The sequence below is a fragment of the Nicotiana tabacum genome, chromosome 18 (assembly GCF_000715075.1).
Source record: "Nicotiana tabacum cultivar K326 chromosome 18, ASM71507v2, whole genome shotgun sequence".
Classification (NCBI taxonomy): Eukaryota; Viridiplantae; Streptophyta; class Magnoliopsida; order Solanales; family Solanaceae; genus Nicotiana; species Nicotiana tabacum.
Genome location: NC_134097.1, coordinates 107,781,339 through 107,787,383, shown reverse-complemented (window position 1 = coordinate 107,787,383; position 6,045 = coordinate 107,781,339). Strand labels below are relative to the sequence as shown.

Below are 6,045 nucleotides of genomic sequence, written 5' to 3'. Positions count from 1 at the left end.
TGTCGTTTGCACACATTACAATATGATGGAAGATTGTCAAACACAAACTCCTGTAAATGCTCAATAACCTTACCAGATTTCTCATCAATGAATTGTAACTTAATATTCTTGGGATGCTTATCAAGGAGATCAATAATTACCTTGACCCTCGCTGTGCTAGGTCTTGTCCTAGTTTGTGTGGCTTTATCTATAGCAATAGGTTTTCCCACGGCTGATGCAATTGATAGTAAAGGCTTCTTTGCAAAAAGGTTCGTCGGCAAATCTGGAAACGACACCCATGCCACTGTTTTTGATGTCTCCGCCTTAGGATCGTAATCTTGAGTCCATGGGAATGTACGATATTGATGTTGTTGACCTTTGTATTGTAGATAACTAACCTGTTTTGAGACAATCGCTACAAAATCCTCATAAGCATCACATCGAATCAACAGTTGCCTAACTGCGAGCAAGCCAATCAAGCATCGACCCTTAATCCTAATTTGTGCTGGAATTATTTTACGAAGTTCCAGTAATTCTGGTGCACCATATGACAGCTTCATCACCATAGCTTGGTGGAGACCTTCTTCAACTGCATATTCCTCCAATTCCTTAACAGAAAATTGTATCATAAGTTGTCCATGAACATTTTGGACAGGTTTAAGGATCGTTTTAGTTACTGCTTGCAATTTTGCCGAGAATAGTGAAGCATAAGAATTTGTTTTAGAGCTGGGATCCATCTCTCCCACAGCATGAAGCTGGGGAGAGGCCTGCACATCCATGACTGAAGCTAACTCACCATTTCTGTACAAGAAAATAGAAGAAGCAGCGCTGAAATTCTGGAAAAACTTGGCGCTACAGTGACTCTCGATCTAAAATCAAGATTTGTTACAGATGGCTATGGATTTGAGGATGAAACCAACTGGGGATTGTTCGCAAAGAGAAAGGGGGTTCTTTTGAGACCAATCTTGCGATCTTACCTTGTCGGACGCCGGAGTTATGGGCCGTGAATAGTGACGGCGGTACTATTCACAGAAAATCCTCATACATACACAGGTTTTCCCTTCCCTCAGGACACATTCTTATGAGCAAGTCTTGATCATAGGGATCGGGTTTTTTTTTTTTTTTTTTTTTTTGGCTGAAAGATTGACTAGTTCATTGTTAAAATGTAGGAGGTCGTGTACCTGAAAATGCCTAAATCTTACCTGTCCTCATCAAGGAGCTTATCCCTGTGCCATATCTTTACAATAAAACTAAAGACAAAAATTGAAATATGCACACACATATCACGGTAGCACTTAAGTTGTTACTGTCCTTGAATAAGGTTCTCTGACAACAAAATATAGAACAATACATGACCTTTTAGTCTATGGTTTAATTTGATAATGCCAATTAAAACTTGAATATTCGTCGTGTTGATAAAGTCAGAGAGCACCTGCTCAGAAGTAGGGGCGGATGTAGCCTATACTAACGGATTCAATTGAACCCATAGCTTTCGATGCGAAACATGAATTTATATACAAAAATTTGCTAAAATCGCAACAAATTGTAGATATTTTTCCTTAACTTTAAGGATATAATGAATTCAATATTAAGAACCTTAAAGGTTGAACCCATAAAATTTACATCCTGGATTCACCTCTGCTCAGAAGATCTTCCAACCTCAAAGGATTCTAGCAGTGGCAGTTAATGTAGAGAAGGCACCTGAAAGGTACCTCATTCTTCCTATCATGTTTCTTCTTTTGGAATGGTGTTCTTATCCCTTCTTCCTACAGGATTCTAAGGTAGAAAAGGTTAGAAACTTTGGACTGAAGTGATGGGAGATGCTTGTAGGTATGCAGTGGTTACGGGAGCAAACAAGGGAATTGGCTTTGAGATTGTCAAGCAGCTTGCAGATTCAGGAGTGACAGTTATCCTAACAGCCAGAAACGAGAAGAGGGGAATGGAAGCAATATCCTTGCTGAATAGACAAGGTTTTTCAAATATTGTTTTCCAATGTTCAAGATGCTCAGAGCATTGAGTCCTTGGCAAAGTTCATACAAACACAATATGGGAGGCTTGATATTCTGGTAAGATTATGAACAGACCAATTTCTCATGATAGTGGTTTAGAGTCAGAGATGGACCCAGGATTTCAGCACAACAGAGGTACCACTGCATGCTAATCACTAGTGGTAAAATTTAGCGTGCAACTCTTTGAAAACTTAATATTATGATGACGTATCATTCAAGTATAAGCAACAAGAAGTTATAAAGAAAAAGAAAACATTGAGTAGAGAGAGATTTCTTCGCAAAATGGATGCTATGGGAAGGGTAAGTGTTTGAGAAGCCTGTTTCACACTTTAAATTTCTAGTATTTCAATAAAAAAGGGGCCGGTGATCAAAAGGGCGTTCAAACTTTAAATTATTAAAATTTACTAAAGAAATCAAGATTATGGGTACGTTAATAGTCAAAGAACTGAAGAAGAGTTTCAAACTCTTAGTTGCCGAGTTGGAGTCAAAGTGATTGCTGAATAAGGTTGTGGTAGAACGATTTGTATTTTTCTATTTGTGGAGCGATAAGCTGCAATTTGAGACTTTTAATTTTAAGGTAAGGATCTGAAAAAGAATAAAACTAATTAAGTTGACTATTATGTATTAGTACAAAGCTATAGTTGAATTCAAAAAGAAGATAAAAGTTAAAAATAAAGCAATTTGCTATTAAGTATAAAAAAATGTTGTCTTCCAAGAATTGAATTTAAAAAAAAAAAAGATAAAATTTAAAAATAAAGCAATTTGCTATTAAGGATAAACAATGTTGTATTCCAAGAACTAAAACAAAAAGGAAAAAAAGGCTAAAGAAGGGCTTCGAATCCACGTCATCTAGCCAAGGAACGAACTTAAATGCCCAAAGCAACCACTTCTCCATCTGCCTTTTTGTGTCTAGGGGCACAACTTAAACATTTAAGGGGTCCCATATATATGTACAGATATATATAACATATATATACAGTATTTTTGCCGAGACTAACAGGGTCCCGTGACCCCTCAACTCACAACGTAGGTCCGCCTTTGCTTAGAGTTACTGGAGATAAATTTCCATCTAAGCGCATTGTGTGAGATCAAAACTTTTTATGTTGGCATGAGATTCAAAGACTTTTGGCCCTCGGTCTTAGGTCTAGTGGTAAGAGCACAGAGCATGATGTGCGGGCGCACATCACGGGCCGGAACACTGCCGCAAACTAAAGCCTGCTATTTAAATGTAGAACGGTAGAAGGGCATTGCCCATTATCTACTGAGCTTGAACCGTGCGCCACTGGGCCCTCGGGGATTTCTCGGTTATCAAAAAAAAGAAGAGAGAGATAAGATGCATCGACTTATGTATATTGCTTTTCATTCGATTCTTGAAGCAAATAGTGCAAAACATTGCTGATTAAATTTCTGCAGGTAAATAATGCTGGACGTGGTGGAGTTGTAGTTGATGAAGATGTCCTAAGGACCTTGAACATAGATACTGTAGACTTGGTAAGATAATTTGCTCGAAGATTAGGTCTTGTGTTATTATGGATTTCACATGGTAAAGCGATATGTGATTCAATCCCATATCTAACTGAAATATTGGTCCTCAACATTTGAGGTGGACGGAAGTCCCTTTGTTTGGTCTCTGGTCGCGCTCTGAACTAGTTTGGAGATATTCTTTTCTGTTGCAACCCATAAGGATGGGATAGAATAGAACAAACCCACATGAGGTGATCCCGTCCCTCCTTATCTCATCTTAGTCACTACACAACCCCTAGCCTCTCTCCTACTTTGTCGTTTTTACTAATAATGCACTTAAGGTCAGAGGCGGATGCAGCGTCATAGCATCAAGTTTATCTGAACCCAGTACTTTCGATACGGTGTATAAATTTATGTGTAAAAATTCACTAAAATTGCGACAGATAGTAGCTTTAAACCATAATTTTAAAATATAATGGATTCAATGCTAAAAACCTTAAAGGTTGGAACAATAGAGTTTAAATTCTAGATCAACGTCTGCTTATGGTTATTTTTAATAGAGTATTTATAGATTGCTGTAAATGGATTTATCCGTGTACTTATTAATATAAATGTTGAAGTGTGTGAACATCTCATCTAAAAGCTTAAACTTTTAGAGAAAATACACTTTTATTTACTTAATGATGTCTCCAACACGCCCCTCACGTGCAAGCTTGATTCTTTTTTGATGAGCCAAGCAGGTGAATATTCTTTTTGATATTGGGTGGCAGTGACTCGAACTCAGGACCTCTGTCTGCTCTGATACCATGTTTTAGTGTGTGACTATCTCATCTAAAAGCTTAAATTATTAAAGAAAACACACTTTTATTTACTTAATTATGTCTCCAACAATAAATAGTTTGCAGGGAAAGCCGGCAATTTGCCTCAAGTTGTGACCAAAACAACCTATGAGAGTGCCAAATTATGCTTTGAGACCAATTACTATGGTGTTAAGAATGTTACCGAAGCTCTTCTTCCGCTGCTACAAATTTCCCCTTCAGCAAGAATTGTTAATGTCTCCTCCCGTTTAGGTGCATTAAAGGTATGTTAGGCCATCACCCTTGTCATTTCTGGAAATATCGATGTGAATAAAGCATCTTTATGAATTTCCTTTGCCCAAGCAAAGTTAGTAACCATATAACCGAAGTCTGCCTATAAATTGCTATCAGCACATTGTTCCTGTTCTTTTCTGCTTCTAGTCTTTGATTTCGAGCTAGTTGTAATTCTACTTCTTATATATTTATTTTTTTGATAAGGTAAAAAAGAATCTTCAATTTGTATAAGTGATCTAGTTTCCAGTGCATGGTCACCGCCTGTTATATTTTAAAGGAAAAAAAACATGCTGCAATGAAGGCAGTAACAACAATTACCCTGCAAAGTTGATTTCTATTATGACTGACTAATGTAATGTGAATAATCGAGAATTTCCTCTTGATGATGGCTTATTGTATTTCAAGGGATTGCATTAGTTATTTCAATTAACTGCCAATGCAAAAGATCTTCATAATTCTTGAGTCATTTTCAGTACGAAATCTAAATTCAACAGATATTTAGAAGGATCATCTTGTTTTTCTTGATAGCTAATCAAAGCAAAACGATGATTCAACTTTTACAACACAAAGAAATGGGAACATAATCTTTTAACATTTGATATATCTTGTTGAGTTTTTGTTCTCATCCAGCTTGTTCCAAATGAGGAGAGGAGAAAGGAGCTTGGAGATATTGAAAACCTGACAGAAGATAAAATTGACAAGATCCTGCAGAAATTTTGGATGATTTGGAACAAGATGCTCTTGAAGTGAACGGCTGGCAGATGAGCGCACCAGCATATAGCATATCAAAAGCCTCTCTTAATGCTTACACCAGACTTCTTCTTAGAAGGTATCCGAAAATGTGTATCAACTGTGTCCATCCTGGATTTGTCAATACGGATTTAACCTGGCACGCAGGAACCATGACTGTAGAAGAAGGTGCTGAAGGCCCTGTTATGCTAGCTCTTTTGCCAGATGGAGGGCCTACTGGTTGCTACTTTGATCGTACAACAATGGCCGAGTTTTAGATCATGTCATGAAAAATGGTTTTGTGAAAGACAACTATTTTCTTAAGTATCTCTTGGTATTTGGTTGGATTTCCAGATTGGTGGCATGCAATATTTACAGTGTTGGGATGGTGCCTTGTGATTGTATTAGTAGTTAACATAATGAGGGAAGGAAACCAGACCCCAATTGTGGGATTATACTTGGTTTGTTGTTGTATAATGAGGGAAGGAAAGAATGAAATTAGTCTGTTTATGCGTCCATATTACCGCTCTTAATATCATCAACGTGTTGTATTAATTGTCGCAATTTAACGTTTGCACAAGAAACTAAAAGCTTTCTACATCTACGATTCTCTGTATTTGTTATGATGTTATTGCTGTTTCTATTCTGTAGCTTTATTAATCCAAAATCATTTTTCAATGCTAAAGGTTGACTCCAACCTTATAACAAGCCATTGTTTTCATTAACTTTTCATTTTATTTTGGATACTGATTATCTGCTCATACGGATATTAT

At 37.1% G+C, this 6,045-nt stretch overlaps 1 pseudogene; it reads left to right on the top strand.

Moving 5' to 3' along the window:
• The first annotated feature begins 1,777 nt into the window (after positions 1-1,777).
• LOC107795547 (short-chain dehydrogenase/reductase 1-like) lies at positions 1,778-5,836 on the top strand (annotated as a pseudogene).
• The last annotated feature ends 209 nt before the right edge of the window (positions 5,837-6,045 follow it).